General features: G+C 39.7%; 1 long non-coding RNA gene across 1 annotated transcript in view; it reads right to left on the minus strand.

Moving 5' to 3' along the window:
* Window positions 1-12,496, minus strand: part of LOC142078936 (uncharacterized) — a 389,734-nt gene that overhangs the window by 69,479 nt on the left and 307,759 nt on the right. The window lies entirely within an intron of this gene.

Here is a 12,496-nt window from a genome sequence, read left to right on the forward strand (position 1 = left end):
AAAGGTGTGCCACAGTCCTTACTGCTGAAGAGAAAGCAACAGCAAGATACCAGCTATAGGCAGGTTTTCTGTACCCTTTCATAACCTGTTATTTCATATTGGAGGCTGACTAAGCAATCAGGACAAATGACTTCATGCTGCAACACTGTGAACACATAAGAAATTGTAGACAAAACTAGGAATGACAGGATCTTTTACATGAAGATTCTTCTATGTTAAAAAGTGACATTTCTGGAGATATTTAAAGTGCTGATCGAGACATTTGCTTTAAAGAAATTATGGACCAGCAAGCCTATAGCTGCCTACAGATTAAACCAGCAAAGAACCTTGCAGGCTGATACATGGAAAGTAGTCTGAGTCAGCGGCATTTGGACTGTAGCTAGACCTGCAAATATGCAGTCCTGATTGCATTAAGAAGTCTTTTGGAAACTGGTCTACTCGGGGATTTTTTTGCCATATCTTAACATATCTTAACACATCTAACATAAATCGAAATAGAAGTCATTGCTTTCACATAAAGATTTATGGCCACCAAGTCCTGGGAACCAGAACCACAAGCAACAATAAGCAATTGAAAAAATTAAAATGTTACAAAGGAGATGACTTGTTTCCCAATTGGATGATAACCAGAGATCCACTCATATTCATTCAAAGCCTTCTCAGAAGTATTTGTTCCCTTTTGACTGGCCCACACAACTCATCAGAAACTGTACAAAACAGGCTTTTTATTGCTTGCCACTTCACTTCCTGAAGCTGAAAGATCCCCAGAAAAGAGACAGAGAAAGTGACTGCTGCATGCACTGATAGGCCTTAGCCTTAATTAAGGCCTTCATCATATGAATCAATGATCTGATGCAGAGGCCGGACAAGTGATTAAATCAGTAATTTCCCCTTGAAGAAATCTAGGATGAGCAGTTTCAACAGCCTGAGCTGTTCCTTATATCAAAGTTATTCCTCTGAAAGGCACCACAGACAGCTCATTAGTTGCTGCAGGGAAGCCTCCAGCCTCACAGGCTCTCCTTCGCTCCCCAGGATGATTACAGTTCTTACTAAATAACTCTGGCACGGGCTTTACCACTGCGGCTACCATGTGAAGTGATGGCCTGATCTGGGAGTGCACAGACCCCTCTTGTCACAGCACTCTGAACACAAACCACCTGGATGGACCTTCGCTTTGCCTTAGTCCAGTCACAGCAAGTGTGAGGCCGAGTTAAAGGACATGCCTTCACGCCGTGCAACTGACCAGACACAAAGAGGCTTGGGCATATTTTGGGAGGGCTTCTTGATTTACCCAAGCGATGACAAGGGATGGTAGCTCTAGCTGCGAAGCCGTTCTGTTGCCATAGTCACTACTGGTGTGGACACTCCTGCAATCGGTATCAGGAGCAGGAATTTCTGGGGATATAAATAAAAAAAATATGTGGGGCCTGATTCTCCTGTGGGTTTCACCAAAGGCATTGCCATTACTGTCGTGCATTATTTCAGATTGACAAAAAGCTTAGGAGGGGAATTAGACCCAAAAACAGAGGATGTGATAAATACATCAAAAATTTTCAGGCACTTAATCTTTTAGTAAATACTACTAAGCAAATATACATCTCTCAGAAAGTCAAAGAGTCAGAGAATAAAGCAAAAGTTTACAGCCAGGAAAGACACTTGGAAGTGCCATGAAGAAAGTGTAACTAATGTAAATCGGCACAGTCTCCGGGAATGGGGCTCTACCCATTTACGCTAGAAGAGGACTGGACCCAGTATCTGGGTCTGTTTTCAGCTCAAGCTTTCTCCCACAAACTTTCACCATCCCACTTCTGCTGGTTCAAGAGTGTCCCTTTTGTAGAAACCTGATACTTCCCAACATGAAGCTTTCATTGAGGGGAGAGGGAGAAAAAGGAAATTTGTCTTTTCCTTCATTTGCCTCCCCCAGTTGCACACTTCGGTACTTTGCTCTGGAAAGACAAATTTTATGAAAAATTTTACAGAGAATCCTGCTGCTTAGAAGATCATACAATTCATTTTATTAGCAGCAACTATGAGCAACTAGCACAATTTCCTACAAGAAGCTGGCAATAGACATCCCAACAAAAACAATCTTTCTCAGGGAGCAATACAGATAAAAGGTCTATCTTACTAGACATATTCTTTGCCTGATTGTAAAATGGACAAAGAAAAGTAAACGAGAAAAAAAAAACAGTTTTGACAAGTACTATGCTTAAATTGGCAGAGAGAAAGACTATAATGCTACTTCACAAAATTCTGACTGATGTGACAATTTGTAATTCCCATGACATATCAAGAGGCTGTTTAGGCATTTGTGAATATATACTCCTTTAGTCAGTTACAAATCACATAGGAGCCTTCACACAGTAAAGAAAACATTAAAGCAATGGAGTTAAGCCACTGTAGCACAGTTGTGGAATCAGAATCAAGCCAAAGTGGGTTTGACTTTAATAGGACTCTCAAAGTTGTCTTATATGATAGTCCCATAAGCAAGCTTGGAAAACATGCCTACACAGAAAATAATTTGGCACAACAGGAGCAGGCACAGCTAGAGGCCTGTGTTCAAAGACACCTAAAGAACCAATCACTAGTTTGGACCCTACCAGTCTCTGCAGGGGTTTGCAGAGCTTTCAGTATATACCTAGAGCCAAAATTCGGTTTTAGTTTTATCTCAAAGGAGTCTACGTCACACTCCAAAATCTCAATAAAACCAAACCAACACACATAAACAGGCCAAAGATACGCTGCTTCTCCAAATCATGAATGTAGACACAGCCAGAGACTAGATGCAATTACTGTAGAGTAAGCAAAAAAATTGGCTGAAAACGTTTGCACACAGAGTAGTTCATAATGGTTCACTATCGGCCTGAAGACTGTATTGAATGGAAATTCATGAAAGGCTGTTCTGGATTAATGCTGTTTGATATTTTCATTAACAGCTGATATGAAGAAGCAGAGACCATGCTTACTTTAGCCAACTACACAAAAGAGGAGAGGCCTATAACTATGCTGGATGTCAACAAACTGGAGAAATGATTGGAAAAATTAGCCTGAAATTCATAAAGGACACCTAATTGAAATCATTATCTACAGAAATACAGGACATGGACCTAATGGCTTAGTACTAGTTCTGGAGAAAAGTATTAAGCAACTTTATCACAGGCTGAACATAGATTTTTTTAAAAAGTCACCTTGTGGCAAACAATTAAAAGTCACATCAGATTGTACAAGTGGGAATATAGTGTAAGAGCAGGTGAAGCTGGCAAGGCTGCAGGTGGAACACTGCGTGCACCAGGTCTGGAGCAGAAATGCCCATCTTCCATCCACACATGTCCCCCTACACACCATTCTCTGTTTTCATTGTGATACGTACGAACTCTTAAAATTCCTAACGACTGTTCGCAGTAGCAACAATAAGGCAAAACAAAAGTAGCAAAACTGACCCACACAAACCAATAAAAATTGCTGACTGCATTATTGCCTTAAGTACTTTATTTCTGCAAAGCTACTAACCACCCCAAGAGGGCCAGTGAGGAAATTACCTTACATGTCATAGCGTTGGTCAACTTCCCTCCTGCCAGATGCTCATCAGCCTGCTGTGGTAGGACCCATAGTAATGCCTGTCTCTTTCAATGTATTGTCTCCTTTCTTCTCTGATCTTAGTCATTGTGTACATGATTGTTGGCACCATTTCTCCTAAAGGAAATTTAAGCTTTAGTGTCCAAGAACCCCCAACACCATTCCTAAATCTTGTCTTTTCCTAGGCTACACTTTTTTGGGGGATACTTGACCTGAAGCAAATGACAGAAACTCTGCAAAGGATTTCTTAAATTATCACTTGCTATTTTAGACAACAGAAGAGACATGGAATCTATAGCACCCCCAAAAAAAAGTCCTATGTATGCTTTCCTGCCTCATTTTCTTCCCCACTCTACTAGTCCTTCAGGTTGGGTCCATTCTGGAGACAGTCCAGAGTTCCCCTTTGCGTAACCTGGCCTTCTGATTCAAGCTTTCTCTGAAAGGGACAGTGAAAGATTTTTTTAAGTAGATTTCAAATTCTCTTTATCATGAGGTGCTTCTGTCAGTCTCAGCCACCCTCACACACTCCCATCCAATATCTGTCCATGATCTAGCTCTCTGTCACATCACTATGAAGTAGTCTCTTGATTATCACCCAACTGACATCAAACCTTTCTTTTATTAGTAGCCTTTCCTTTGACCTAGTGGAAACAGGGAAAACCTTTAACACCTTGCCCATGTCAACCTTCTGCTATGTGCAAGAGTTTCTCTAGAAGCCTTCTGAGCGTTTTGGCCCAGCATAGACACCACAAATATAGGGTGAAGGCCCAGACTGGAGTATAGGCAGCACTCTTGCAAAAATTAAATGATCTTTGTATATTAGGGTAGATAAAAAAAGCTCGTAACCACAACTTGGATTCCTGTGCTGCACACTGTGGCTACGTACATCTTCTGATAAGCAATAATGTATATGGCATTCTCTTTAATGGATTAAAATAGCCTGTGTATTCACCATAGATAAGAAATCTTACCATGCCTTTATCACTCACTTGAGCAAGATATCCCCATCTTTCTGAAATCTAAATTTCTTTTTTAACAGACAAAGCAAATCCTGCTCAATTAACTTTGCTTTGTGTGAATGAGGCACAAAATGTTTATGAAGGGTCAGATATGAAAACACAATACCAAAAGGTACATTAACAAGGAGTATGAGAAGACAATGTGTCAGAACTTTGCCAATTTTGATGAGAGAGGTAAACGTAGAGCTTTCAGAAGATCTTACACTATTTATTTTGGTTGGTCTTTAGCTGTGATAAATTATTTGAGGGACTGTGTGGGGCCATAAAATGTGTGAAGAATTGATGCATAAAATGCCTTACATGTCTGAAGCAGAGCTATTAACTATAAAAATGCAGGTGAAACATCCTTTATTAATTAATATCTAGCATACAAATTCAAGTTCAAATGTGATGGCACAGATTCATAAGCTGTGTTCACATTTAAGGAAAAAGGTGCAAGAAGAGATTGTTTTTAAAAGTCAGTTGCTTTCTGTTTAAATGAGAGTTTCCTTTGTGAATGCTTAAGACTTCTCAGGAGAAATAACATATAATTCAAGCATTTTTTAGCAGGAACTGTGAGTGAACTTTTGTACAAACAATGCCAACTTCTTTGTACATAATAAAACTTATTTGTACATAAAAAACGTATTTTTTTTTCCTCCATGCACTAGCAGACAGTTTTGGTAATGGGTCTTAAAGAGAAGGAATTCAGATGAACCAAGAGCACTGCAAGTTTTAATTGACAAAATACGAGCTATTGTAAAACAAAAATCCTGAGTGCAACATACTAAAACCAGCATTGCTATATCTTGTTAAATTGGGTGATGCACATCACCAAAATGCCAAAATTCCTCATTGTGGCTTACTTAAAAGACACACTTCAGCTTTTTGAAGTGATTTACTGTCTGATTTAGCCATGCAATTTTTAGATCCCTAAATTAGAGCAGATTAATTCCACCCAATGTTGCTGTTTTCCAAACCTGTATTATGATATAATTGCAAACATGCAAACTGTAATTAATATTGCAAACAAAATGCAGCAGATCCCTTCCCCAGGCACTAAGAACAATGAGGATCCAGCAACCACTTTTGGGATCACCTTTTCATGCCTCCCAAACCGGCACTGGCCCACAGACCACATGTTGAGCGATGCTGGCCTCACTGCGTTTAGGGGCAAACTGCTGCACAAGTACGGGTCTGTGTGGACTAGGGGCAACCTAGGCTTCAGTGCACGCTTACTCACTGAAGCAAGCCCCCCTCTGCCCGGGGGTTTGGCAGTCTGGGATCAGGGCCAGTTTAGGCAGGTGTTGAGCCTTGAGGAGAGCTCTTTGAGACCGCTAGGAAACCTCAGCCACCGCTCTCCCTTTTTCTCTCCAGAGAAGCTTTTAATCTGAGGGTCTCACCCTTGGTCAGAGCAGCTGCGTTGTAGCCATGCCCAGTCCTGCACGCTGTGCCCCAGCGATTTGCACCTCAACCCTCACCCCTCCAACTCAGTTGACTCCCCAGCTTGGCCATGGACCTGCCTCATCACTACAAGCCCCAGACCATGTCTGACCGTGGCTACTGCATCCAAGCACAGACTGATCCTACCATTGACTTGCTGACCTGTTGCTGACCTGACCTGCTTGCTTGAGCTCGGACCTGCCATGTTGCTGTGGGCTTGTCTGGCTGTCTGGACTCTTGGCCGAAGGTATTATCATCACGAGACCTGCTCTGCTTCCATGTCCAGGTGCTGCAGGATGGCACCCTTGTTGGTGAGGACACTGCTTCTGTGTTTACCACACTCGGCTCCTGGCTCCCCTTCCTGCTGAAACCTGTGATACTGCATTTTGGGGATGAAATGAGGATGAAATGCTCATGATTAGGGAGTAGTGTATGGAGAACGTGTAAAATAAAGCATATTGTCAATATGAAAAATGCCAAGTCTGGTAAAAACAGGGTAATTTTTGTATGAAAAAGTGTTCAGGTTTTAAACATCAACTTCAGATGATGAACTCAATTTTAAATGGTGTCTTCTTCAGCACATATATTTAATGTGATACAGAATTATGATAGATATGACTACAGGTGAGTACCTCATGATTTTTCCTCAAGGTTAACTTCTCTCACAAGCCCCTCTGATGCATGGTAAAAGGATTGCAACTTTGGAAAAAGATGACACTTTTGATAAATAAGTTCCATATATACTGTAAATTGCCACTAGTTTACACTGTCGATTTCCCAGCTGTGGTCTGGAAATCACCAACTTACGGAGCTCTCCTCCGCAGAATGGAAGACATTCAGTCAAACAGTGAAAAGGAGGGTGTTTGAAGGAAAATTGAGGGCTCCTATGAGGATTTTCCTCTCTGTGTGAAATGGTTGACCAGATGAGAATGCAGATAAGTCAACAGCTATAGGTTTACAGCATTTCTATAATTACATTTTCTTCGAACAATGCAAGTTGGTGTTACCTCCCTATATGTAGTAAATAAAAAAACCCCAAAACCACAACTCCCTGTCCCTGTTAATGTTAACAGATATATAGCATCTCCTAATTCCCCATGCACTAACGCTGGTACGCATTCAACATACCATAGCATGGTTTCTACCTAGCTAGTAGCTTCTAGACCGCTTTGAATTGAAACTTCTGAAAGCTTTCCTGTTTGAAGGTGAATGAATGAGAAGGTATGAATCACTTTTTGTTCTGTTTTCTGACTTTTCAGACTATTTTCAATGTGCCTTCTCCACAACTTTTACTCATTCAGGCTCTGTAACGCATAGAGAATTACAAAGAAAACTCAGAAAAGTTGATCTTTTATTTTGTAACTCCCAAGTTACAGCTCTCTTCAACCTGCTGTGGCAAACATCAAAACCAGATTTTTATTAAACGTTTTGGTTTTAAAGGTAAGATTTAAAGGTGATATAGGCAAATGCTTGTGAACAACAACTTCCCTCTTATCTGAAGTAAGGTATTTAAATACTTCAGGAGATTTGACTATACCAGCCTTTTGTGTTTTGCCAGCAAGCTACATCAGACAGAAGAGAAAGCAGATACAACAAGTAACCGGATTTCCCCAAACAGTTAATGGGGCGATATCTGTTCACTACACTTTAGTTTCTGTTTTCTGGGGTTATTAATGTGTTGCAGTTAGCTTCTAAGTAGTTCTAAGAACAAACGTTACTCTGGCTGGCATGTAATTATTAATATTAAACAGGTGTAATTATTTGTGATAAACATTATTAAAATAGCAGAAGCATCCACAATGGCTACTCTCTCTCCTCCCTCTGTAGTCAGTGCAGAAAGATGGGTCCTCTAGAAAGCGATTTACAGCAGGAATCTAACCATATTGTCTTTTATAGATGAATCAAATTCAGGTTTAAACTGCAGCCAAACTTGGGCCCTGCCTTTCTCTACTGACTACAGAAGGAGCTAAAAAAGGTTATCTTCACTAGGCCAGAGATAGCCTTTAGGAATATCCTTATATCATGCCTGATTAAAACTACTGAAACTGAGCAATAGCGCGTGTGAAGATTCTCTAGAAAGCCAAAAGAAATTAAGGTCTTACATTAACAGGCAAATGGCCCAAGCCAGAACAGTGCGTGTGGTTTGCCTGTTTGGTGTAGAAATGGTTCCTCCATTTTCCTTGCTCATTATCTGGGATCAGTTAAGCAGAATTATGGGCCACTGAATTTCACACAAGTCAAGGAGGCAGGAGGAAGAGGACGTTTGGAATACCTTTTAATGCCTGGTTTTGTTTGGCTGGTATGGAGCAGGAAGCATTAGCCCTTGTGACGGCTTCTGTTCTGAGAAGTTTCACTCTGGAGGATCAAATTATGCTCAACAGCTCAAACTCAGTTATTAGGGGTTGTGAGAAGTTCTTGTCTCTTTTCTAAGGCATGCTCTGAGAGTGGAAATGATAAAATCCCCCCTTAGTTCACAGTCAAGGGGCATTTTTGAATATAAGACTAAGTTGCTTGTGATTCGAGTCCCACACCATAAGACACACCTAGAGGAAGAGGACATGTTCTGCAAGTCAGGTTCACCAACAGATGCTAGTCTGACCAATACACCCAGCGACTGATGGCCTGAAGCCTGAGTATGACAGAACGATTGTGAAGTAACTGGAATCAGTCCTAGTTCAGATGTCTAAAAAGAGAAATCCTGAAGATGTATTGCCTTATATTTCAAGTAGCACAAGTAACTGATGTGTTAATTTTAATTTTTATAAACTTCTTACTAAAAAACACAAACTTCATTTTACTTTTATCTGTGGTGGAAGTCAAGGGATTAACTATTCATCTTTGATTTTGAGGCACACAGGGGATACCCCTTTACACAGGGTCAATGAATCTACACCGTGTGTGGCTCAGGACACCTGTGGTGACAGGTAACAACCAGCATCACTTTGGTGTATGGTGAAAAGGACGTGAAGTAGAAAGCAGAATTAAATCATCTGATAACAAACGATATAAAGGGGAACGGATTCTTTCAGCAAAGGTTAAACCATTGTGTGGAGAGAAATTTACATTGATGACAGTTTATGGCTTCAATGTAGGATATGATGAGTTAAAGTGAGCTCGGCTGACACCACTGCACAGGGCTGATTTTAACCCTTTTATAAAAGAGGGCACACCTCCATTGCTGGCTGCCCCTAATAACTTCAGTACCATATTAACCCCCATCTACGCTACTTATGTGCAAGAGTGCCCTCAAGGCCAGGCTAGCGCATGCTACTTAATATTCTTGAAAACAAACCTCTGGTGTGGTTGGTTTCAAGAAGATTCCCAAAAGTGGGCCAATCTGGCTTTCTTTTACCACACTTGCCCTTGCTCTGATGGGCCATGAGAAAGAGGGGACTACCTTGAAGGTCGCTATTGCCAGCTATCACAAAGGGAACTCGTAGTACCTGGAGCTCAGGCTGAACTTGAGAGCAGGGGTGCTGTGATCTCGAGGGGACGACTGTACTGTGCAATGCCACAGAGACTGGAGTATCAGTATAAATGCATTTTTAGTGAACTTGGTTGCACACCTCTGTATCTGGCTAAAAGTTGGAAAAGATCTCTGGTTCTGTCTCCAATAGCAAATCAAAAATGTGAGACTTCTCCTCCATTATTTATTGGGAGTAATGGGAGATTTGGTTTAACTGGCTTTAACAAAGGCAAGGAATATGTCAAGGAAGAAATCAGTCCAGATTTTTGACTCTTTATACAAATGGTCAAGTTAGTAGGATTGATCAGCCCTCTGTCTCTCACAGCCCTCTTCTGAAGGAAGTGGCTGAAAAAGGATTTCATAAGATGGTTTATAAGGAGCAGAGAAGCACATGTTTTAGATATCTAAAGAAGGTCTGAAGACAAAAATAAGTCATACTGTAGAGTTTAGACACCTCTATGAGTTGGTAGCAAGAAAACAGTGGTTTTTGGATTGCAGTTTTAAATTTAGGCACTTACTTCTTTTTTTGGATTGAATTCCAAAGCACTAAAAGGGATCAAGGAGACAGACTCCTTCAAGACCTCCCAGTCTGAATAGAAGAATTGCAGTGCAGGTGAGAGGATATTTATTTTGATTTATTTAACTTCCATACATTTTGGAGAGTCTCCAGTTCTCCAGTTAGGATCTTCCATTTGATGACAGTAGACAGCTAAAGCTGACAAGGATAACCCAAGACAAATCCTAAGCAAAAGAACACAAACAGTCCTTCTATTCCAAACCGAAATCACAGGATTTTTCTCTCTTCCCTGCCCCCTCAAAGGTTGTTGATTTATTGCCCTGAATTTCCAATCAAAGCATTTCATTCAAAACCGAGAAGTTAAATAGACATTGAGTTAATGATTTGTGTAGGAGAACTTGCATCTAGAAATTATAACAAAAATGCAAAGTACACTGCAAAAGGAGCAAAAAAAAACTTTCTAAGAGAAGGCTTTATTAAATTTGAAAAGTTAGTAAAAAGTGTAGAATTTCTGCTCTGTCCCATCAGTTTATTACTTCCCCAGATTTTATTAATATGAAAAATATCATTCTTCTTAAATCATAGAAGACTACACTTTCAAAATGGATAGTTTACTTATTGCTAGAAAACATGTTTAGTTAGAGCTCTATCCTGAGACAAGCCAGTGGAGCCTTCATGTATCAGTGTTTGCCCAGGCAAAATTTTTATTTGTTCATGTAAATGTTCAGCTAGGACACATAAATATTGATTTGTTTGCGTAAGGAAGATATTTTTGCTGGCAAAAGTTTTTGAAAGTATGGCCTAACATCTAGGCCCAGGCTATTTAATGGCCTTTAAAAAAAGAACGTTAGCAGGCAATTTTTTTTTTTAACTTTGCCACAATATAACAAATTTGAAAAACATATGTTCAAATATTCAGGTTTAACTATTTGGAATCTTGAATACAGCATTTCAGAAAGAATAAGGTTTCACAGAAGGAAAGAGGGTCTCTATATAAAGCAGGAGCCTGGGAAAATGAAGACATATGTTCAGTTCCTGTTACTGCAACAAACTTTCCTGACACTGGGCAAGTATCCTAATCATTCAGTCCCTTAGTGCCCAGCTAGAAAAAGCAGGAACACCCATGCTTATTTTTCCTGTCTTGCTTCATTAGCCTGGAAGGTCTTTGGAAACTCGATTATCCCTGATTATGTACGGTTAGCATTTGCAGGAATAAGAGCCCGATCTCAATTGGAAGCTCCAGGAACTACAAGGAGCAGGAGTGGACAGTGTGAAATTAAAAGCGTGAAAACTTTCAGTACAGCATTTCTAAACACATTTTCTTAAGTGCACTTTAGAAAAGGGGAAGGGAAAGTTCTAATTTTCTTTTTTCTAAAAGTTTCAATTAACCAAAACATTTACTGTGTCTTTTGAACACTGAAAAATACAAACAAACAAAAAAATTCAATACTCTAAGTATATTGTAAATAAATCTCAAATATTTTAAAATTTAGCTAGTATTTTAGCTATTTTACAAAAATAAGGTAAGCAAGTTAGCCTTGAGAACCACGACAGTGAAACCACATTCTGCTGTTACTCTTCTAAGTAGTGGTATTGAAAATGACTTTTTTCACATTAAGCCCTGGAAGGTTATGTTATATACGGGAAGTGGGTACAGATACTTTTCTCTTTAGCAAAGATTTGCATGTGAAACCAGGAGAACACAGCCTGATGTAAGATAAAAATTGTGTCACTTCTGTCACAGAATGTAGCTATTCCTTTGCAGCCAGGACTGAAGATTAATCGCTTTCGTAAGTCCACACAGTCTTCCACAGCAAACTGGCAACATTGTGTCACAGGTAAAACCACCACTTTTCTTCACATTTCCAAGTTTTAATACTTGTAATTCAGCATCTTTTCCACAGTAAAAAAGCACAGTTTAAAGCCGTGGACAATATTTCTCTTTTAGGTAAAAAAGGGCCATTAGAAAAGGAACATCAAACATGCAAATTGTTTTGAATTGTCATAGAAAGGCAATTATAACTAGGGCAGCACAAACAATTGACTTAACATTGGCTGACCATCAGCCATTGGCTGTTATTTTCCACAGTGAAGTAAACGAGCAAGGGGTGTTCCATTTCTAATCAAATGAAACTGTTAAGCTTAGGTGGGTTGGGGTTTTTTTTTAATTTTTCACCTATTTTACTATTAGATGTAACTACCTTCTGACATTAAGGTTTTTGAATAAAAATTAAAATTTCTGTTTCAGAAACATCAATATTAAGTTGATAATTTTTCAGTTAAAACAACCTGTGTTCACAAATGTTTTTATTTACTCTGTGTACAAAGAAAGCAATCAAAAATGTTTCACTCAACTCCACTTGGCAGCACTAGACATCTCTTGGTTTACGTTACTGGCATGGAAAAGATTTGTCAGCCTCCAAAAACTCATGAGATTTGCTTCATATCACCAATGTAAATGTTTATGGCAAAATTACAGCTATTTGAAATCAAAGG

Source organism: Calonectris borealis, chromosome 2 (genome assembly GCF_964195595.1).
Source record: "Calonectris borealis chromosome 2, bCalBor7.hap1.2, whole genome shotgun sequence".
NCBI lineage: Eukaryota > Metazoa > Chordata > Aves > Procellariiformes > Procellariidae > Calonectris > Calonectris borealis.